The sequence below is a fragment of the Macrotis lagotis genome, chromosome 7 (genome assembly GCF_037893015.1).
Source record: "Macrotis lagotis isolate mMagLag1 chromosome 7, bilby.v1.9.chrom.fasta, whole genome shotgun sequence".
In the NCBI taxonomy this organism is placed as follows: Eukaryota; Metazoa; Chordata; class Mammalia; order Peramelemorphia; family Peramelidae; genus Macrotis; species Macrotis lagotis.
In genome coordinates, this window is record NC_133664.1 from 35,049,622 (window position 1) to 35,073,196 (window position 23,575).

The window sequence follows — 23,575 nt, forward strand, 5'->3', positions numbered from 1 at the left end:
AGAAAATGTCCGAGATCAGATTTGAACTCAGGAAGAGGCGTCTTAGAGACTCTATCCACTGTGCCATCTAGCTTATGGCTTACACATAGCAGGAACTTTCATGTCTACCTAACTGAACTGCTTGACTCAAAATTAAGTTATGGAACGTTAGCTAACGGCTAAGTAGAGATAGGTGGCGCATAACTAGTTTCTAAAACATCTCTCTGCTTTGTATTTTCCATTTCTAATCTTCAGAATCTTAGCTATCTGCTAAGTTGGGATGGGTGGCAGAGAAGCAATGTTTCAAACATCCTTCTACCTTGTATTTTTTCATTTCTAGTCTTCAGAATTTTAGCTAACAGTCAAGTCGAGATGGGTAGCACATAAAGTCATTTTTAAAACCTCCCTCTACTTTGTCCTTTGCATTTCCAGGCTTCAGAATCAAAAAGTTGTTCCTAGGCCCATCCCTACATCGAAAAAGAAATCATTTATCGACTATTTCCCCCTCCCCATTCCGAATGGGATCTTATTCCCAGATGGAGAAGTTGGTGTTGGTGAGGCGGTTTGGTATTTTTGCATAATAGAGCAAAAAAGACTTGATGTATCTGATGATTTGCGGAGGAGAGATTATTCCAAGAGCTTATGTCTTATGAAGAAGGAAATATCAGGTATATTATTCAAATGAGCATCTCACTTTATAATTTTTTAATGAGTATGATTCTCTATCTTTGGGGGTAGATTTTTCTGCAAGAAATAATGATCATTCGAAAAAGTCCAAACGATGAATTTCAGTCTTTAATGCTTGTTGGAGGGGGGGGGGGTATTCCCATAAAGCAGCATGGGAACTCTTCTGCCTTATTTAAATATCAGAGAAAACATGGTTTATTAGATTTGTCTGTTCCGGTAGCTTGGAAGTTCTATCTGTTTCTAAGCAAAAGAAAAAACACAATGAGACTGGTCTGCTATGGGGATTCTCCCTGTGAGCTATTCTCAGCCACCTGGGAGTGAAGAACCTGGGAGGCTCTTGGAAACACTGAATTTCTGACTTTCCAGGAACTTGACTCCAAACACTGCACAGGACTGTGAAGATCGAGGCAATCTCCTTCCTACTCTCCTCCATAGTTTCCTTCTCTCTAAATACAATTATTTATGGGCACTTAATGGGGAGAGCAAGCCTTGTGTGAAAAGAACACAAGTAAATGCAGCTTCTAAAAATACACAGAGCAGCTTTTAAGCCCTTATTGTTGCAAACTGACATCTTGCAGGGCAAGGCAAAGACCTAACAAGTCAGATCCTTGCAAAAAAAAACCCCACAAAAAACAAAAACCAGAAAAGTCGACTTTTTTTGTTTCCCTTCCCAAATCTCCTTTACCTAACAGTTAGGAGTAGTGATGCTCTGGAGTCATGCTCACTGCAAATTTCCCAGAGGGGAAGAAAGGGGGGGGGGGGGGCGAAGAAAGGAACCGCGGTGATCATGGACTTATTAAGGGGGGGTTAGAGGGGGAAAAGGGGTGGAAGTCTCAGTGGTCACAGAGGTTTGGGGGAGGGAAAAAGTGGGGGGGAACAAAATTAGAAAGCTCAGGAAGCACAGGACTTATGGGGAGGTTAGAAAGGGAAAGGGAGGGAAACAACAAGAAGCCTCAGTGGTCACAAGGTTTGGGGGTTAGACGAGAGAAAGGGGAACAGCAAAACAAGAAGCCTCGGGGATCACAGGGCTTACTGGGGAGATTTAAAAGGGAGAGAGGGGGCCACCAAACCAAGAAGCCTCGGGGATCAGAGTTTAGGAGGGGGTGAGAGGAGAAAAAGCTTATTGGGGAGACTTAAAATGGCAAGGGGGGGCACAACCGAACGGGAAGGCTCGGCGGGCACCGGGCTTGGGGGGGGTCGAGCTTGCCCCCTCGCTGCGGGCCTCCAGCGCCCCGTCCCCTCGCTCGGGGGAAGCTTGGAGCACTTGACAGCCAACCATGTGGCGGAGAAATACTGAAATCAACGAGGCGCGGTGGGGGTGGGGCGGGGGGCGTCCGGCCCGCCCCCCGCCACGTGCTCGGCCCGCGGCGCCCCAGGCCGGGCGGGGAGCGGGGCCCGCGGGGCGGGGGCGGGGCGGCCCCCCAGCTCCGCGGCCCGGCCGAGCCCGGAGAGCGCCCCATCCCCGGGCGGGGGGGGCAGTGTCTGCCTGTGTCTCACCTGACTTCCTCCTCCTCCGGCACACACGCGCACACACACACACACACACACACACACAGACACACAGGCGCGCACACGCGTGCACACACGCGCACACACACACACACAGACAGGCGCGCACACGCGTGCACACACGCGCACACACGCACACACACAAGCACACACACGCGCGCGCACGCACACACAGTGGGGCCCCCAACAAGCGGAGGAAGCCCCGGCGGGGCCCCGGGGTGGGGGTCGGGGGTCAGACAGCCCCCCCGCGGGCTGGCGGGGCGCGCCGCCCGGGCCCCGCAGGCCCCCGCCCGGCCCCGGCTCGCCGCCCACCAGGAGCGGAGCGGGGCGCAGCGGGGCCGGCGGGGCCGGGCGGCGGCGGGGCCCGGGCTGGGCCGGCCGGGGGCGGGCGCACCGGAGGGCTCGGCCCCGTAGAGGAGCCGCCAGGGGGAGAAGGAGAGGGCGCGGGGCGCGGGGCGCGGGGCGCGGGGCGCGGGGCGCGGGCGGAGGGAGGGCTCGGCCGCCGCGAGCCAGCCCGGGCGCCCCAGGCGCGCAGCCCCGGCGGCGGCGGGGACCGGGCCGGGCGGCGGCGGGGTCGGGCCGGGCGGCGGCGGGGGCCCCGGGCTCGGGGCCCGAGCCGCGGCGCCCCCTCCCAGCCGGCCGCCCGCCGCTGCATGCCCGGCGCGGGCTCCGGGGCCGGGGCCCCGACCGCGGAGCCCGGGCCGGCCAGCCCGCGCCCCTCCCGCGCCCCCCGCCCCGCCCCGCGCCCGCCCCCTCCCCCGGGCCCTGCCTCCTGCCGGCCCCCCGCACTCGCGGCTCCGGCACACTCGCACTCACGCACGGCCGCGCTCACACGCGCTCGGCCCGGGCCCCCCGCCCCTCCCCCGCCCCACGCCCACTTGTGATGGGGAAGGAGACAACTTGAAGTCAAGTTGCAATTAACTTCCGCGGCGGCGGCGCAGCCACGGGGGCAGCAGCGGCAGCGGCAGCGGCGGGAGCCGCCTCCCCGAGACCCCGGGCCGCCGCGGGGCCGCCGCCGGAGCTCCCACGCCTCAGTGAGTTGGCTCGCGTTCGTGGGCTCCCGCCCGGGCCGGGGCGCGGGGCCGGGCGGGGGCCGGGCGGGGGCCGGGCGGGGGCTTGGCAAACTTCTGCCTCGCCGCCCCGCCGCGGGCGCCCCCCGGGCCGGGCCCGGGGCAGGTGCAGGGGGCGGGCGGGCAGCGCGGGGATGCCGCGCGTTCCCTCCCGGGGCGCGGACACTCGGGGGCCCGGACACGCACCTGCTCGGGACCCCGGGGAGCGCGAGGCGCCGGGCGCCGGGGAAGGCGCCCGAGCCAGACCGCGAGAGCCCGAGGGACAGCCGGGCAGAGGGCCGGGGAGGCGCGCGGGGCATCGCGGCGGCCCGGAGAGCGGCGCCCGCGGAGCGGCCGGAGAAGTTTGTGGCAACTTGTGCATCTCCGGAGCCCGAGCCGCCGCCGCCGCCGCCGCCAACTTGCGCCAAGTTGTTTGCGAGGAGTTGCGGCCGCGCCGCCGGGCCGGGGCCGGGCCGGGGCCGGGGCCGGGCCGGGGCCGGGCTCGGGGAAGGAAGCGAGGAGCGCGCGCGGAGAGAGCCCCGGCTCCCCGGGCCAACACCTCCCGCTCCCCCGGCGGGCGCGGCAGCGTGGGCATCCACGCCTCCTCCTCCTCCTCCTCCCCCTGGCAGCCGGGCCCCCGGCTGGCATGGCCTCCTGTGGTGGCCCCGCGACCCGGCGAGGCCGGGGAGGGAGCCGCAAGGACCGGCGCGGCTCGGGGACCCCGAGGATCGCGGCCGAAAGCCACAAGGGGGAGGTCGAGGAAGAGCCCCGTGGGCCTGGGGCCCGGAGCTAGCCCGAGCCAGGGTCAGCCGCGGGCTCGCATCGCAACGACCCTGACCTCGGCCACCCCTCGGCGGCGTTCCGGATGAGCTCCGGGGCGAGGATACGTGAGTGAGGCTTCACCGTGCTTCGGCGGGGGGAGGGGGAGGCAAGACCTTGGCAGAGCAGAGAGATGGAGTGCCCAGCTGCCCCGGGGTCCGCAGAGGCGCCCTCGGAGGCCGGGAAGCGCAGGCGAGAGGGCAGGAGAGGGGAGGATGGCATGCAACAGCCCCGAGCCCTCTCGATTGTGGCCGCCGAAGGCATCCCACGGAAAACTTTGCTGAATCGTTTTCCATGGCCCCTTGCCACCCAACTGAGTGTGAAATGGCAGAGGGATGGCCAGATAGAGGGGGCCCCCAATCCAGGGCAGGGCTGCCAAGGCGGAGCATGCTCAGGTTCAGAGTGGGAGCCCTAAGAACCCTTCCTGCGATGGGACCGAAGAGCCAGTCCTTTCTTTCCTCTGCGGTAGCATTTGAGTGGTTACAGTAGGACCTCCAGATACTGCTGGTTTCAATCTGCTGGCAAGCGGTAGCATTCAAGCTTACATTTTTGACAAATGTGCCGACAGGAATAGCATGAATAGGCATCTTCAATATTAACAACCTAAGCATCTGTTATGAAACAAATGTAATGTATTGACTCTGTTTTTCTCACATTGTTAGGAAAGGTTATAATAAGTGCAGCATTTCAACTTTACTTAGCAGAAAGTAGCTGGTGGTATCTTTCCCTACCTCTTCCCAGTGTTTCACACAATCACTAGAAAGAAAGACTTTAATGAACTTGGGGAGGCACATCATGAAATAAACTTGAAACAATGGGCACATCAGGTCCAGACAGAGCTGGGGTAAAATATGGATCTTATGGGCAAATGATTTTAATGCCTATAGATTTTTTGTAACTACAGAATGGACGCTTATTCCTCCTTTCAGTTTTTGACACTTACTGCTTCTCATTTTTTTCTAATGGAAACAATATTTTAAGTTCAGAGTTGTGCAGCCATATGTAATACAGAATAAGTAAACAGGAGCTGTAAAAAAGAAGAAAGCATTGCTGTGTTTGAATACAGCTAGAATCAGGAGAAACAAAGTCACTGTTAGGATTTGTGTTCCTTCCTGCATCTAGAATTTAAAAAAAAAGGGTTTTCCCTTTTCTCTCCTAAAGTAGGGGCTTGAAAAGAAGGAAAGATAAAAGAGAGAGAGATAGAAAAGCAAAGACCTTCCCAAAGTATCTATTCCCACCCCCATCCCTGCATTCCTGATATTTTCCCTATAAATCAAGATATGTAATAAATAATAATTTCTTGTCCCCCCCCAAAAAAAAAGCTTATGGAGACAAAAGCTTTCAAAAGGAATGCCTTTTGTTCAGTTGTTTTTAATAAATTGGGCTCTTCTTTAGATTTTGTATTGATGATCATTATAAAATAGAGTGATTAGCTCCAATTTTAAGCCAGAAGTCTTTAAAGTGGCTGATATCTATCACACAAAAGGTAGAACGCCAGCTATCTGAACTTGTGATTGACTAAGATATGATGTGCTCAGTGGCAAGTGAGAAAGAATATATTAAATTAGTCAAAACTAATACCACAGGAGATTTGACATTGTGTTTGGTGTGACAGGTTATGGTTTGTATTTCAGGCCCATGTGGTCAGGTGACAAGCACCTGTTCCTCAATATTGTAAAAATATTTTGGTTATATAAAAACTCTTAAGTTTAACCCAACATCCCACCTAGAGAGCACTTTGATCTGTTTTGTAAAGTCCTACATGTGATGCCCACCCAATCTACAAGCACATCTATTCTTTCACGCAGATGATTCGGAGTCACTATGACTTGCATTAATAATTGGGATCATCAAACCATATGGCATGAATGCATGTGAATGCACCCATCAGTCTTCAGACTAAGCCTGTGCATCTTGAAATCTACTATAAAATATTTCTCATCGCCTTACCCTTTCCCTTATAAATGAAACAGTCTAAACGAGCTTTGGATAGAGGTGGTTATCAATGAGGCCAAAGGAATTGACTTTTCTGCTCCTTGAGTCAAATGGATTGCTAAACATTATTAACAACACATACATGAACCACAGAGAAAAATAGTTTCTGTAGTTAGGTCCATGTATTGTCAAGTTCTTAAAGCATATTATATATTTAGAGTAGAATGGAAACTGACCTTGGTTAATTTTGAGTTCCCTTTTTTAGCCCCTCATTTCATCTGAATGATAGGAGATGGTTATCAACTACTGTCCCAACTTTTCTCTCTAGGGATTCTTTGGATTTTGGTGCTTGCCTTCTAGAGTGAAATACAGTACAATTTGAGTTTTCTCTTTATTTAGGACAGAGCAGATGTGCAAGTGTTGGATAGAGGAGATTCATAGATGCTTTTGAAATAAAGTTTTTGCTATGTTTTAAATCAATGAATATGGATTTGGGGATTCTTTTGACAACTTGAGCTTGAGAATGCTATGTCATTCTGAGCTCAGATTTTAACAGAAGGCTATTTTGATGTGTTCGTTTGGAACTCGTGATAAAATTACAAATCAGTTCTTTTTGAACTGATTTATTTCTACTCAGAGCTGTGTCTGTTTTGAAGAGAAGTTACATTTTTGTTAGAAAACAGCTACTCTGATAAGTAGATCAGGGACCAAATACTTTCTAGAGGGCAATGCATTTTTCTGGTAAACTGAAAGTTCTGTCTTACTGTTACGGGCATCAGGCTTCAACAATCTGCTCCTCTTGTGGAATGAACACTTCCTACTTAAAGCTAGAAAGCACCTACTGTTTATTTACGCTGCATTAAACTGACGGCTCAGCAATCAGAGGAAAAATATTACTTACTTTCCTGAAGTAAATACCAGTTTATAGGTTAGTGCATGTATTTATATTCCTGTCACCACTAAATAACGCCTCTGTCTCCATTTTAATATCTACCTGTGTGTGCTGTTATCCAAGGCAGCTGACTTTCTTGTTGGGGGGAGCCTGGGGACAGTTGTCTTATTCCCAATTGGGGGGAGGGGGAAGGAATTTTAATCAAACAGATTCTAGCTTCCATTTTCTCTCTTGTGGAAACTAATTTTTTTTTAAATGTGCCTTTACCTGCACCATGTTATATGATCTATTTTTCCATGAACCATATTTTAAGAGGAGAAAAAAACATAAACTTCCATTTAAAAAAAGGCATCTTCCTACAGCATTAGCCATCTTGTAATACACATTCTCATCTTAGGGTGAATTTAAAAAAAAAAAAAAGAATTTACAACAAATACTGTAGGCCTTGCTAAACTCTGTGTCTCCTTGTCTAATTCGGTTTGCTAGGCTAATTGTACTGTTCTAAGGTCCCTTCCAACTGTATCACTCTGAGATCCCTAGCAACTCTAAGATTTGGAATTCTGCTAATGAGTAACACACAGTAGGTGCTTATACAATATTTGGTCAGTAATATCTCATTTTTTTCTGATTTGTCACTTGATTTTCCTAGTGAGTCAGAGTTTTGTGGTCGTCACTATCAACCTAAAGAAAACTCAAATAAATAAACTTGTTTTTAAAGGAAAGTATCCAGCTCCCTAAGGAGGTAAAGTGGAACTTTTCCCTCTAAAGCCTACTCCAAAAGCAAAGTAAGGAAATATTTGAGAATATTGCTCAAATGGTGAATTCCATAGCTCAAAAGTCACTTTGAAAAAACAGACTTGTTCTTACTGATATTCCATAAGTATCCGTGATGGCTCTTGGTCTACAGATGGCTGTCAATCAGCAATCATCTATTCCATTGACATTAGTAGAATAAGGTCATAACACGGCATATAAATCAAATCAGTTACACAAAGTTATTCCCCTTCCACTACACACCAAAGAAAAATTGTCTAGTATGATAATGTATCTATCATCCCTAAGTGCTGTTCTCAATGGCAAGTATATTTAAACTTGATGTCTTCATAGAGTGTGATCCACACATCAACGCACATTATTTAGTACTTTTGAACTTGTGCCAACTGTACCTTTTGCTGTTTATTTTTTTTAAAAGCATTTTAAGATCCGATATTTCATTGCAAAGTAAATAGATACAGATTGTGTGTATATGTGTTCAAAGTGAGAGTTAGTAGTGTAACATATATTGGCCTATTTTTATTCTTTCACACTTGTTCTGTGCAATTTCCACAGTTTGGGATGAATCTGAAACTTCACCAAGTCAATTTTATTCCATCAGACTTGGTGGACTTTGAAAAACTGCTGTAGACTGAGATAGATGCTCTTCTTTAATGGGAATTTTTTTTTTAAACAAGGTAGTCTACACACTACCAAATTCACTTCCCAATTTCTCTCCCACGTTAAGTGACAGTTGCTTAGTACTTAAAATAGCAGATTGTGATTATTGACTATTAAGAGTTAACTTCAGTTTCTAACCCAGTAGTTGATACTTTAGATAATTTAATTAATCATCTTTAAAATGGGCAGAATAAGATAGCTCAGTCCTAAGCATATCTCTGAAGGTAATATGACTTAAATAAGGGCGCAGGTCCCACCAAATGAAGGTTGGAATGCTGGAGGAATAAACAGATGTTTGCATCTTTACTAGGAGATCTGTGAAATGACATTACACTTAGGATCACCCTCCCCTTCTGCCCAGGTGTACAGGAAGTAGTGAGAATCAGACTAGGTGAAGTGGGCGTATTCTTTCAGACCATAGCCATGACCCTATTTATAACACACCCACCCTCAGAACCGCAGGTTTGGTCCAGCTGCTTCAGTAGCAACTCATAACCACTTCATTCCGGAGATGCTGCTGCTTTGCTAACAGTGTCAGAGAGAGACTCTTAGCCATCACCATCATCCAAGTATATCGAGGATTCGCCTGTTTATGGTGCTTTGCTAAATTCTAAGAGAGGCCTCCACTATCTTGAGGGTAAGTTTTTCTTGCCTGGATCATAGATTCTAGGGCTCAAGATCAGAGATCCAAATAATTATAATGCAGATTTTTGAGCCCATTTCTAGAATTTTAACATTTTTCTAGCTGTTAAAAGAGACCTTCTAGGGACTTGAAAGTGAAGAGGATCTTTAGTGAGTATTCTTTCTGTGAATTGCTAGTACTGCTGTTAGGTTATCTGCAAAACTTATTAATCCTTTTTTTTCCTCTGTGATATTTAAAAAAAGAGGTAGTCTCTTATCTTTGTTGAATTCTTTCCTTGGGTATGGTTCTCCTTGGAAGCAAGGAGGACAAGCTAGTGATGTCTCATACTTTTAATACTCAGTTACTTTCCATGTGTACTTTTCCATGTACTATAAGAGCATATCAAATGACAATTTGGTACGTTAATGTTTGTAATGTTGGCACACAGTAGGCATTTAGAAATGTTGAGTGATGATTGATTGATCTTGAGAACATTGAACTAAATGGAGTTTTCAGTTGCAAATATTATGTAATGCTTATCATTCTTATTAGTATTAATGGAGTTGTATCTAGAACCTAGGAGATATGGTCTACTCTTGAAATGAAGACTATTCTGAATTGCTTAGATCAATAATTACCTGAGTTTGCTGCTGGGTGTAATTGAGTTTTCCTGTTCCCAGGTACTAGGCGATTGAAATAATTTGTGATTAACAGCAGAGTTGTAAAAATCTCAATGTACAGCAAACCTCTCAGTTTTTCAGATTCTAAAATAATCTCTGCCAATAGTACAAATGACAAACAAAACATATCCATAAATGTAGCCACCTTTTTGCCAATAAAAATGTCCATTTCCATTAGATACTTAAGATTAGATTGCTTTTCTCAATTACTGATTTGGGGTGGGGGGAGGTATGGAAATGCATTCTTTTAATAATGATGAATGTTTCTTGCTCCGAGGTGGGCTTCTCTTTTGAGGTGATATAAGAAGTCCCAAGAACAATTTAAACATCATCTTAAAAGTTTAAAAAATGACAGCTTTAGTTTGTATGGAGTCATTGTAATGTAATAATACTGCATGCTTATTAGTGTTATTAGCGCAGTAGACATTTAATTACAGTCTTTTCTGAGACATGTTAACTGTGTATTAACAATCATGTTAAAAAGAATGATGTATCCTTTTACATACAAGCTCCTGCTTGCCAACCCTTCTTAAAAATTCTTTTTAAGCGTGTGGAGTCAGATCTTCAGTTCAGAATCATGACAGTTTTTCTCCCAGAACAACCAGACTTGAAGGTTTTCAATGGAATCCACAATTCCCTCTTTAGTCTGTTGCCATTTTGTGGCGGTTTTTGCCAATGACATTAGAGATCGGAGCCCCTCAGCGGTTTTGGCTTTCCAGCATTGAATTTTGTGACACCCACATTTTCTTGTTTAGATAACCTCTTATTTTGATTTCGGACCTGTGAAAACTTATTTGGGGGTCCCAGAGTTTTGAGAAGAGTTTAGCAGTTTTCTTAGAAAACCATGATTATCATTTTAAGGTTCTTTCCAGCTACATTTCTAACATGATTTGATTTCCAAAATACAGTAGCTGTCACATAGTAGGTTTTGGAGCAATTGATTGTTCGCATTAGGAATTTGCAATAGTCAAAAGAAATGGGAAGAAGACCAATGTCCCAGGTGAGTTAAAAATGAAGAGAATACAGAGCTGGTCCCCTAGGTCTATATCATTTATTTAGAGAAAATGGAGGTTTTTGTGACTTAACTTGACAGTTTTGATTGCATAGACCAGGCTCAGATTGAAAGAGATGTAGACACGGAGAAAGAGGGCCAAAACCTCAACATGCTTTATAAGCATTTTTAATGTGCTTATGAAATCAGTAAAGCACAGGTGTTATCTCTATTTTAGAGATGATTAGAGAAGACCCAGAGAGGTTATGTGACTCATGCCCAAGCCTATAACTCAAAAATAAAGGAAGAGTCATCTGTGAGCCTCTAAGGCAGTACTTTGCACATAGTAGGTTCTCAAAAATCTGTAGTATGAAGGAATGGAGGTAAAGTGAATGGCTAAGGACCATGTAAATATCCCTAATAGGTACAACTAAATAAGGACAGAAATAATTCACTTTTCCCCTCTAATATTTGTTCTGAATGGTTACCCTCCATTTCTGAGTTGTAAATTGTGACACTAAGGTCCTTCCAAGGGCAGTCCCAGACACAACTCAGCTGGTGCGATCTCCATTTCACCAGTATGGTAGAGAGAGAGTCAGGTTTGTCTGTCCCCAGATAAAGATGTCTTAGCTAAGTGACCATTACTGCCGCTTCCAAACTGGGTGTGACAGTGGCCACAAGGTACATATTAAAAACAAACAAACAAACAAGCCAAAAGACAATTTATGAACCACTTACCCTTTTGATATTAGCCTGTTTGAAGCTTTAGCAAAAGTATCTTATATAAGCTTCAAGACCTGTCAGCCATTTCACTAAGGAGTTGTGGGACCCCCAGTAAGTTATTGTCACTGTTGGCCTAAGTTTCTGGAGAGGTTAGACTAGATGACTAATCTAACTAATGCATTTCCTTCCAACTTAAATATATAGACAAATAAACAGACAAACTGAGATAGAAAGATAGAATTTTCTTTAGATAATATGTATGGACATGGGTTGTAAGACCATTTCATAAAAATGTATTTTTGTAAAGATTCCTTTTTTTTTCTTTTTAGTTGCCATTTTCATTTTTTGATCCTGGACTTCAATTTCATATTGTACAATAGATTCTAAGTTAGTAAGGGATTCTATTGGTAAATCTCTGCTGTTCCAAAAACTTCTGGACATCCTATATTAATGTTGTTAGGAATACATTGTTTCTTTCTTGTCTCTCCCTATTTGCATGGCAGCTTTGCTTGGGTGGTATTGAGAAAACCATTCCTTAAGAAGCTCAGTGCTTGTGACCTTCTTCTATATTTCCATGCAGATTCTGTCTCTTTAAAAATGCAGTCTCCTCTATTTGCCCTATTAATTGTTGATATGTTGCCATCCACGAGACAAAAATTAGAGCTGTAATTAAATAATCATGTGATGCTCCTTAGTGCCAGTGAGAGCAAACTCATTTTTCCAGGCCCTGATGGTCACTGATTATTGTATTACTACTGGCTGGCTTTATTTATTTTTTTTAATGCTTCTCTGTCTGTAACATACTTCACCACTGTCCTTTTCAAATTTTTAAAAAAAGTAGAGAACATAAAGGCAGTTAATTGGCCAAAGATCCTACAGAATAGAAGGTAGACATACCTTTTCTGCTCTTGGTCACCTGGTAGGCTCTTAGGGAGGGCTACCTCAGTGGTGTGGTGGCGTGCCATTTCATTTATACTGGTGTTTTGGCTAGGAGGGATGCACATGGGGAATGCCAGGAGAGTTACAAAAGGAGTAGGGTATTAAAATTCAGAAATGATTAAAATTGAAATAAAAGGATGCTGCTTCTTTGCCAGGACTCTGGCAGGCACAATGACACAGAGATTAGTTTCCCCCTTCATCTTTTCCTTCTTTCTCATTTCCTCTTGTTATTGTTGACACATTTGCCTTACGCCTGCCTCCCGTCTCTCTACCTCTTTCCCCCCCTCGGTCCTGTACACACCCACTTTTTCCTTAAGCATGGAGACATCTACTTAACCTTATTATAACAATAACAGAATAGGCTATTAATATTTAATATGCACATGATTAAAATCTCCCTCTTTCTCTTAAACATAGGTCAGCTGTATTATTATTATTCTTAACTGGCATGTAATTTTTCACTGAAAATATTCTTCTTCTGCCCATTACCGTTTCAGAAATACCGTCTCTCCTCTTTGGTAGTGATTTAATACGTAGTGTTTAGAAAACCATGTTAGGCTAGTGAGAAAAGAACTTACCAGTCATGGATAATCAATTATGCATGAATTCAGATGAAACAGATGGAATCTGGTGAGTTAAAGTTTCTCTTTGGCTTAGTGGATTTCTTTTGTGTGAGTGAGTATGTATGTGTGTGTATGTGTGTGAAAGAGAGAAAGAGAGAGAGAGAGACAGACAGACAGACAGACAGACAGAGGAAGGAGAGGAGAAAGAGAGGGAGAGAAAGGATAGGGGAAAAGAGAGACAGAGAGGAAGGAGGACAGAGAGAACAGTCTCATTTATCAATAACCATCCTGACTGGGCTTTTCTCATATTTTTGTTTCTACTTTAGCATAGGCTTCATCATTTTTCAATGTAAAGTAGTATAACATTTAGAGCTAGAATAGACATTTTCTAGTTCAATTCCCTCCATTTAGAGATAAGAACTAAAAAGATGAAGGGGACTTGCCCAAATCACACAGCTAGTTTGTAGCAGAGGCAAGATTTCTACAGTACAGGAGCATTTTAAGTAATTTAAAATTTAAGCCATTTTCTCATTTTAAGATTTCCTCCACTATCAAGCTAGAGCTTCCCATCATATTTGGTGTCTTTTCTTATTCTCTGATAACTTCAGTAAATTCATGATCTGCTCACTGTATTATTTTAACTTTGAAATGGTTGTTTTTTTACTGTGAAAGGGATGAGATAAAGAAGAGAAGAGACATTTTGGGAGAACTCTGAGCTTTAAGGAAGAAGAACCCTTAAATCTGAGTGATGTCATGTGACCTTGGGCAAGTCACTTTTCCTCTAAGTCCCAGTTTCCTCAGAGTAACCATTTTTATTCTATTTCACATGATTTCTCAGAAAGTATTTTGTGAAAACATAAAATGCTACATTAATGTGTTATAATTTATTACATGTGCGTGTATTTTATACAATAAATATATGTGTATATCTATATCTATCTATCTATAATCTATATGAGTTTTGTCTCTCGTACTTTTGTAGATATATGCAACAATTGATTTGTTGATGTTGGGACAATAACTGAAAAGCTTTAAACCAATAGATAGAACAGCAAGATTAAGTTTATTTATTTAAAGGAAATAAATGCCTTTTTATAAAGCCTGCTCTTTGGGCTGATTGATACAAGTACAACTGATTAAAGGAAAAGAACTCCTTTCACAAATGAAAAGGAAAAATAGCCTTTTAAAACTCCCCCAAACTTCAAGAAACCATGTGTTATTTTGAAAATAGAAAGTGCACAGTATTTTATAATCCCCATAGTGTTACTTAAAATGCTCCTGCAATGTAGTTAACTTGTAATCAATCAAATGGGTTCTGTCTATCAATAAGAACATGAGTTCTCACCAAAGGAGCAAGCTGGTAGTGGTCAAAAGAAATGACAAATAGACTGTTTGCTTATGTTCAAAGGACATTAACATTTTAAAAAATGGGAAGACAACGAATTTTCATTAAACAAACAAAGGTAAATTTTCTTAAAAATAACTTCAAGGCTTGCTAGGAATGAGAATACTATAAATTTTATTATGAATTCTCTTTATCTTTTCAAATAGAAATTCACATATACATGTATAATGTATGCTAGCTGTCAAATTATTTATTGATAGAGAAGTTATCTACAGCAGATAAATTGGGCATATAATGTAGGTTCCTATACTCTAGCTATATACCATATCAAAAGCCTTTTAATTGTTTTATCTAATTCTTTTCAATGAAATAAGTGTTTTCATCTCATTTTTCCCCCCATCCCCACTTATGGGCCAGAATAATATTTCTATGTCATGAAGAATGAATTTCAACATGTATAATCTATGAGTGAGTTTTTGTCTCCAGACAATTTCATTTTATGAAAAATCTTATAAAATTATGTAAGACATCAATAAATACTGTTGGTAAAGACAATTACCTAGTCTAGGAAAAAAAGTAACATTAAAGATGTACCAAGTAATATTTAATTGTAGAAATGAATAATGCCGCATATAGCCCCTGGTTGTGACTATTTTGAACTTAAAAGTTAAAAGGCCTAGCTTAATAAGACTTTTTCTCCATTTTCTTCCCCAAAAGAGTCAGTAAGATATTGATATATAGGATGAGCTAACAGAGGCTTTATAGTTAAAGAATAAACCGAAGTATCATCTATGTACATAATGGTCATATATTTACTCATACATGTGTACACATTCTTCCATATGTGTCTGTATATATACACACATAGGTGTTTTGTATATTATACATATGCACAAACACACGCATGAAATGTATGAAAACATAACTTTTTAATCAGATGTCATCTGGTTAAAAATTCCATCATTTTACAGATCAGTAAATTGAGTCTAGAGTTGATGTGATTTGCCCAAGGTCAACACAGTAAGAAACAAGGCTGGGGTTGTAAGTCAGTGCTTTGACTGTATGGAGACACTGTTCTTTCCACTGCCACAGGCCACAGAAGGAAAAAAAAAACTATTTGAAGAATATGTGATTCATTCTTTGAATAGTTATCCACCTTGCTTCCATTAAACATACCTGAAAATGAAGATTTAGATATAGGGAATCCTTTGGTCTTAAGAGATGTCTTTTCTCTATTTGTGAGGTATTTTGTGTATTGCATAAAATCTGAAAAATGAAAAGCCCTCTTCTTTCTAAGGACTTTAAATTACCCACTTTGGATGAGATTTTGTTCTCTGAATGCTTATCCATTTTCATTTTGCTCAAAATAGGTTTTAGTTTTTTTTTTTTAAATCAAGATCCAAAACAAGAGCTAAAATCTTAATTTTCACTCAGTATCCCTCGTTTCCACAATTAAGTCTCATTTGTCATATCTGCATTGTGCCGCTCTGCATTATTTGGTATTTATCTTTACCGATCTCGATCTTTATTACCCACCATAAACAGTACTAGGTTAGCAGGTGAAGAAGAAGCAAAGCAGTGTGAATAAGGAATAGTCAAATGTGGTATAATGCATTATTTCCCTGACTCTTGGACTAATGTTTTCATCTCATTATGCTTTGGCTTAAACAGCCAGCATCCCAAAATCTTGAATTCGATTTGAGGAAGAGAGGGATGATTTCTAGGCTTTGATGCTTTCTTTGGTTTTTGATTTCAATTTCCAATTTCGCCTCTCTAAAAACACAAGCATCATAAGAGTATTTACTTATTATCCAAGTGTGGTGCCTTCAGTTCACATGGTGGCTCAGCTTCCCATACCGTTGGGACAATGCTTCCTTCAGTGCCATGCAGCCAGTGGGCACTTTGGAAATGTCAGCTGCAGCTAGGCTACAAAGTGCCTAGGATATGACTTGAGCTCATTGTATTTCAAACTATTTCCCCCCCTATAATTTAGTTGGCCAAGATGCATCAACTGACTTTTCTCAGGGATATTACTATATTACAAATAAAAATCTTGACCATAGTTTGGGGATTGTTGCTGTTCAAATTAATTGAAAGAAAATTCCCTAAAATTACTGAGCGTGTTTTAAAATATAATGACGAGAACTGCAATGCATTTACACAAGCCCCTTGCCATGGTATCATGGTGTAGCTAGCTAGGAAGAATATAGGGTTAACAGGGCCCAAGACCTTTCTCTGCCACCGATTATATCCAACTAAGTTCCTTTTCCTGGGCCTCAGTTTTCCTCATCTGTAAAATGAAAATGTTGGATTACATTAACTTCTTTGTGTCCTCCCAGCTCTAGAAATCTATGAAAACTTTATAACTTGATTAGGAGTATTGGCATAAAGTATAGAAATACATTGAACAATTTTTCTGGGAAGAAAATCACACACAGTGATATTGTAAAGCAGTGAAGGAAACTATGTTAGTTCTGGCTCCAGTAAATAATAGATGGGTTTTATAATTGTACTTCCATGTATAATTTGTGGTTAGTAGCTTATATTTGTAATGTTAAATAATATATCTGCATAGGATTGTTGGCACCATAGAAAACCTGAAGAAAATTTCCAAATAATACTTGAGCTTACTCCCTAAAATACTACCCTTTCATTTCCCAAATTCTAAAACATAATTTCTTATAATTTTCATTCTTATTTACTTTTTATAAAAGTGAATTTTCTAGATTGACATTTCTTAAGTGTTTTTTTCCTTACGATACTCCATAGGCTAAATTTGTCCATTTCATTTCAACCATAAACTAGTCAAGTCAGCAGTCTCAACTTCAAAAGTACCTCAGAGACACTCACCCAGTTCCCAACCAGAAAGATCTTCTAAGATTGTCAACCAGAATTCTACTCTCTTGGAGAACCCGAAGGTGGTCCATTGTACCAGTGCTGATGGAGGTAGAAACCAGAACTAAAGTTTATCATTATTGTTCTTTTTTTAATGAAAGATAATGAGGATGTCTGTGAAATGTCACTCTATTCCTCTATTCCTCAATTAAGAAGCATCTCCTATTTCAGAAGTTATATTTTTATATGGAAGTGTATAGTTCAGAAGAGGGAACAGGTGCCTCAAGGGACAATCCCTCAGTTACTTTTTCATAGTGAAAATCACAACATTAAGCCTTCAATTTGTCCCACTCTTGTAAAAAGGACTTAGCTTAGTTTTAAAAATATATGACCATCTAACATGAGCTGAGACCAACAAAGTCATTCATTAATTCCCTCCTTCCTGCCCCAACTTAGCTTCAAAGAAGTATAGTTTTTGACCACTCACAGTATTGGGTTATATAACTGACCCAGTCACAGGCTGACTGGAAAACTTAAAATCCATTTGCACTATCTCTTCATACTTCTTCCACAATCCCCCAAATCCTCAATCCTTTGCTACTGTTTTCTATTCTTCATTCTCTTTGATGTCTCTTTCATGTTCTGGTCCCTGGTTAGGGACCTATGTTAATATTTTCAAATAAGCCTGCCTAAGGATAGGAATAGTTATTTCACGGATGCCCTTTGAGAGCTACAAAGGTAGGTAGGTATATGGATAAATTATTGATGTTGATGTGACCCACTGGTTATTTGCTTACTTCTAAAGGAAGCACTGGTGTATGATTGTACCCTAATTCTGACATAAAGATTTCAAATGTCTCATTGAAGATGTAGTCATCAGATTTCTGTTGATTTCCATACTATTTTCTGCACCCAGTGGTTCCCAGGTTTTTCACCCCCGCTTGGGACCTGTGATTTCATTGGTCTAGGGAACCCCTAGTGGTGAGGGAACTCCCTGTAGCCAACTGCAACTCCTGCAGATTATGGTCTTAGAGATTGTCTAGGGACACTGAAAGGTTAAGCAATTTTTCCGGGGTCATACAACCAGTGAGAATCAGAAGCTGGACCTGAACACAGATCTCCTCGACTCCAAGGTGGTCTGGGGTCTGTCCATTACATCCAAGTCTTACTTTTCAGTACCCAAATTAAAATATTAATCACTTTGGGTCATCCCATGAAACTCTGATAGCCATTGAGAAATATTTTAAATCATTGACCAAGACAAGAACTCCACAATTAGTGTTGCCTTTACTCTTTTGCCATCACTGCCATACCCTTCTTGTCTGAGAGACAGATTATGGCTAAAAAGCTTAGCACTAGGTAAGCAAATTTCAATGCAAGTGAAATCCACTTCTAGAACCATGAATTATGTATAGTCAGATCAACTCTGCCATTGTTTCTGGATAGGGCAAATCTTACTTCCTATGACTCCACTTGTGGTCCCTACACATTTCTAGTCCAAAACCCTCTCCTGGATCACTTTTCCCCCTCTATAAGTGTTCTCCACCATTAGAGTGTAAGCTCCTTAAGGACAGGGACAATATTTGCTTTTGTTTTGTGTTTGACAAATAGTAAATTAAATAAATGCTTATTCATTTATTACCAAAATAATTTTTTCCTTTACTTAATAAAAGCCCAAGAAAACCTCACCTTCTACCTACTTCTATCCCCACCCCTACTCAATTCTGTGTTGTGAATATTATAATGGGTCGACCGATAGGACTATTGTCGTATGATGAAGTAATATTTTCATGCCATGATCCCTGGTTAGCTCATTGTTGTCATTCCCTGTCTCATTAAGAAGCATGTACAAATAACAGAAATTTCTGTACCACTTGAAGCAGACTCTTTTCTGAAGTTATATGGAATGCATAGTGATGTCAGTCACAGATAAGATGTGAGAAAGGGGTGTAAGTGTTTACAGGATATTGTATTTCCTTTCCGACATATGTTGAAAAAAAGTTGTTTGGGCTGTGGACCCAGATTTTTTTTCTTGTTTGTGCTAATTGGTATATAGTCCATTCAAAAAATTACAAGGAAATCAGTCTTGACATCCTAGACAGAGAAAATGAGGAACGTGACAGCTAAACATATGGGCCCCCCGAAAGCCCCCTTAGATGGCCAACACCAACCACATTTCCAGACACACATATGTGGAAAACACCACCTGCAAGTGAAGTTCTCCACCAAGAATTGATGTGGCAAAAAAAAAAAAAGAAAGAATAAAAAGAGCAGCATCCTATATTCTCCTATTTAGAAATGTTGAAAGATAGGCCAAATTGTGTTTGAATGGAGAGAAAAAATGGATTATCACTTCATCCTTTGAAAGGATCATATGTGGTATGAAACATTCTTTCAGAAATACTCAGTTCCCCAATAGGTAACTGACAGAAACCAAATTTTTAAGGATCAGATGCTTCTTCACTCTCCCCTCCTCCACTTTTTATTTTTTTCTGTTCACCAGGAAAGTATATGTTACCACTTGTGAAGACTGAGTTTGAGATTTATTTGAATTCTCATTACTCCATAATTGTTTTAATGTATCCTCAGATTTCTTGTCATTTATTTTGCTCTAGCAACAATTCAAAAAGTATGGCATTATCAGGTATCAAAAATCTTGCAGATTGATTTCAGTATTTTATTCTGGCATGGTAGCTGATGTTTTTTCATCATAAAATCCAAAATAATTTTTCTAAAATAAACAATATTTGACCATGTATACAAATATTAAATGTTTATTACTGAAGTTTCTTCTTATTTAAAATTTTTTATATAATTTATGGAGTAAGCCTGTATTTTTTCTTCCTGAAAAGTGTGTAGATATGTATATTATGCAAATTAATGTACATTTTTATCTGTTTCTGGTGCTCTACTAGCTTATGATCCTATATGTAAAACAAAATATATTTTCTTAATTATCATTTTTCCCTCTTTCATTTTAATCCAGGGTTTACACTGGTCAATGTTCAGAGGCTATAATGAATACTCTAACAGAGGTAGATAATACACAGTAATTAAGCTCATCAGCACTGTATACAACTTCTGAGGTATAAATGCATATGGGCTGTTTCCTCCAAGGTATTTTCTTGTAATCATATATCTCAGGCATAGAGGAAGTGTCTGATGTAAGATTAATGTGATTATGTGATTAATGGATACATGATATTACTCTATTTGCTTACTGTCCATGATAATGTCATTAATAAACACCTTGATTCTCAAATTATATTATTGGGTTTATTTCTCCCTTTTCCATTGAGATGCTCCTCCTTTTTTACATTATTTATTTGTGCGGTTCACAGTTATTAAAAAAAAAATCTGATCCCTAGATAAAAAGGTTTTCTGCACATTTGAAGTGGAATTATTAATTTTTACTTATCCCTTTTATGTTTCCATTAATCATGGTGGGGTAAATATACTTTTTTCAAAGAACAGTTGTATTTTCTTGTGGTTCTGCAAATGATCTCTCTGAGAGATATTTTTACAATAATATATTCTTCTCTGGCTTGATAATTATATTTCCCAGTAGTTTTTCTTCATTGGTCCCCCCCCCAGATTATATCTGTACTTCCCTTTCATTCTGAATTCTTTTTCTTTTCCTGTAACCTGATGATATAAAGTTGTATGCATCCATAAATTTTTCAATTGCTTACTCTATGTTTTTAACATTGTATTCTTCAGTGGCCAATCTTTCTTAATTCATTTCAAGGCTGTTGGAAACTGATGTCATGAGCAAGTATACCTTCTGTATAATAAAAGTTTGGCTGTAACAGCTTAAATCAGCTGTTCTTAAATAAATTAGTCTGATTGAATGATTCCACCTTAAAAACTTAAAAATAAAATCAGTGTGATTTTTAAAGATCGTTTTCTAAGTGAGTCATATGCAAATTCAGGTAGAAATTACATTTTCATAAGTTTTCCTTTCAAATGGATTTAGAGCAAATAGATTGCTCTCCCCTTTTTTTCTGTAAATTTGAATTAACCATCTCTGACTAGCAGTCAGTGTTATTTTTTTGCTCCACCCATCCCTGTTTATTAATGAGGTCTGTTCATGGTATCTTGCCTAATTTAAGTTATATAGCTTCCTCCATTTTGATCTGCTATCTCTGCTGGGTTGTTTTTTTAAGGGCCTTTGTGGTATAGGTGTATGTCTTTTCAGTGACTATATTTTTCCCACATTAAGATACCCTTCCTTTATTTTTTTCACTTCAATAATATCTGGTGCTTTTTATTCTCTTCTATTGGTTTCCTTTTTTAACTTTGCACCAGGGCTCAGTTTATATGTTTTATGATTCCAGATCACCTGCCTGTTTGATTGGTATTTTTTTAATTCCAAAATGGACTTTTATTCCCAAATCCTTATATTGCTTTTTATTTGAAACTTCTCTTTCCCAAAAAGGAAGACATCTTTATGCCAATTAAACTGTTTTATCTTTTACTTTTCATATGCTTCTTAAGTAAACAAAATATCTACAGGCATGTATTGGTGGCATTAAAGAAAATTAATTTGCATCTTTTCTTATTTCTTCCCTTGTGCCAATGTGTTGCTCTTTTGATTCTCAGTTAGTGGATAAATCCAGTATTCAGCAATGTAATGGGTGCTAGGTGGATGTGCTGAGTGCCAGTGCTACCAAGAAAAGCAAGTCTCCTGCCCTCAAGAAGCTCACATTCTAATAGGGAAGATACAATGTAACAAACATTCAAGGGTCAATGGGTGGTACTGGCTGTAACAATTTTTCACCTTGAGAGGTTTAAACTCTTCCTACAAATATACTATGTTAAACGGTATTTGGAACCCTCCTTGCCCTGTATTATTACTGCTACCGCTACTGACTAGCATTGTTATTATTACTATTATATCAGGAAATTAGTGTCGTTTAGCCTTTTTCTTTCCCTGCCCAACACGACTCAGTAAACAGCCCCAAGCAGGCAGGCATCCGCAAGATGCAGATGATGTTTAAGCTGGGCAAGGTTATACTATTCCTCAGGTTCCCATGTATTGTTTTAACAGCTCTCCTAAGTGAGGAATTCATTGTGGGGTGGTTTTTACCGTATAGATTTTTAGTAGCATTTTTCTCTAATGATGGGCTTTACGGCATATTGGGGTTGGGAGATCTAGACAGCCCGTGCCTTAACTTTCCAAAGTTGATTTGGGCCTTGCTTTTACACTGTTACTCCAGAGTGCTGGCCTATTTTTCTGTGCCTGAGCAGTTCTCTTGGTGAGTGACCTAAGTGACTCTGTAACCACCTATGCATCTCTTGTTTTTCAAATGGCTCTGCCATGTCAAGGGTGCCGCCGGGCAGGGTGCTCAGCAGTTTGGGGCCGGCCGCGAGGGCGGCGGTGAGCTTGCCCCCACTCTCCAGGGAGCCTTTGATCTTGGATGTTCGAAGTTTGCCAGGCCAGAGGAGACAAAGTTTTCCCCCCGCTCCCGGGACACCCGTCTGGGCTGCCTCGCCGGCGTCCTGAAAGGAAGGCTCAGGCCTCGGGGGCCCTGCTCTCCCGGGCTGCCTCCGGGGCGGCCCCTGCTGAGCCGGGTGGCCGCGGGCCGGCTCCTCGCAGCTCCGTTCACCTGCAGCAGCAGCAGCAGCAGCAGGACCAGGAGGAGGAGGAGGAGGAGGAGGACTCCTGCCTGCCCTCCCCCTCCGGGGGGATGCTGGCCAGGGGCGGGCTGGCGCTCTCCGGGCGCCGTGCCCAGGCTGGGGCTTTCTCTTTGGCCCCGGAGCGGGAGGGGGCAGCTCCCCCAGACCGCCCCGGGGTTGTTGATGGTTGCTTTCCTGCCGCTTTCTCCTTGTCACTGGAGACTTTCTTTTCCTCGAAGAGGAAGGAGGATCACACACACACACACACACACACACACACACACACACACACACCGGCACACCAGACACACACACCCCGACACACCAGACACACACACACACACACACACACACACACACACACACACACACGCACACCTGCCCCCTGGCTCTCGGCCTCCTCTGTCCCAGACAAGGTGTCGGTTGCCCCCGCCCCACCCCCCCCTCCGGGCCCTGCCCCTGCCCCTGCCCCCGGCTCTCCCTCCCTCGCCGCTGCCAGCCGCCAGCGGTGCCTCTTGCCTGGCTCCCTGTTATTCTGGGTATTGTGTGTAATAAATGCAGAGCCGCCTCACTCTAATCAAGCTGATTACAAATTCTTGCGCGCCCTGTGCCGGAAATCGCAGCCTCCCCCCTCCCCCCTACACACGTCCCCCCCCCTTCGATTTCTCTCACTCATTCACTAGTTACTTGTCTTTCTGGTTTCTTCTTCCGCCACCCCCACCTCCGCCCCCTCCCCCAGCCGCAACCTTCCCCCCATCTTTGCCCTGCATCCTGGGGTTGTTAATTTAATTCCTTCTCTGCCTTTCCCTCTCCCCCTTTGCCAACTATCCCTCTCCTCACCCCCTTCCTCTTCCTCCTCCTCCTTCTCTTCCTCCTCCTCCTCCTCCTCTTCCTCTGCCACTTTCTCTCCCTCTCTGCCTTTCTGTGGCTCCCCCGGCGCGCCGGATGCCCAGG

The 23,575-nt window shown here is 42.5% G+C and overlaps 1 protein-coding gene across 4 annotated transcripts in view; it reads left to right on the forward strand.

The window, feature by feature from the left end:
- The window catches only part of SATB1 (SATB homeobox 1), a 156,966-nt gene that overhangs the window by 35,391 nt on the left and 98,000 nt on the right, over positions 1-23,575 (forward strand). Inside the window, exon 1 of one of the 4 annotated variants that reach the window (XM_074195730.1) lies at positions 3,155-3,209. The exons of 2 other annotated variants lie outside the window; for them this stretch is intronic. The gene's annotated coding sequence lies outside the window, so the exon portion shown is untranslated. Of the gene's footprint in view, positions 1-3,154; positions 3,210-7,056; positions 8,942-23,575 lie in introns of those variants that run through there. One more of the 4 variants, XM_074195727.1, reaches the window with a different exon arrangement.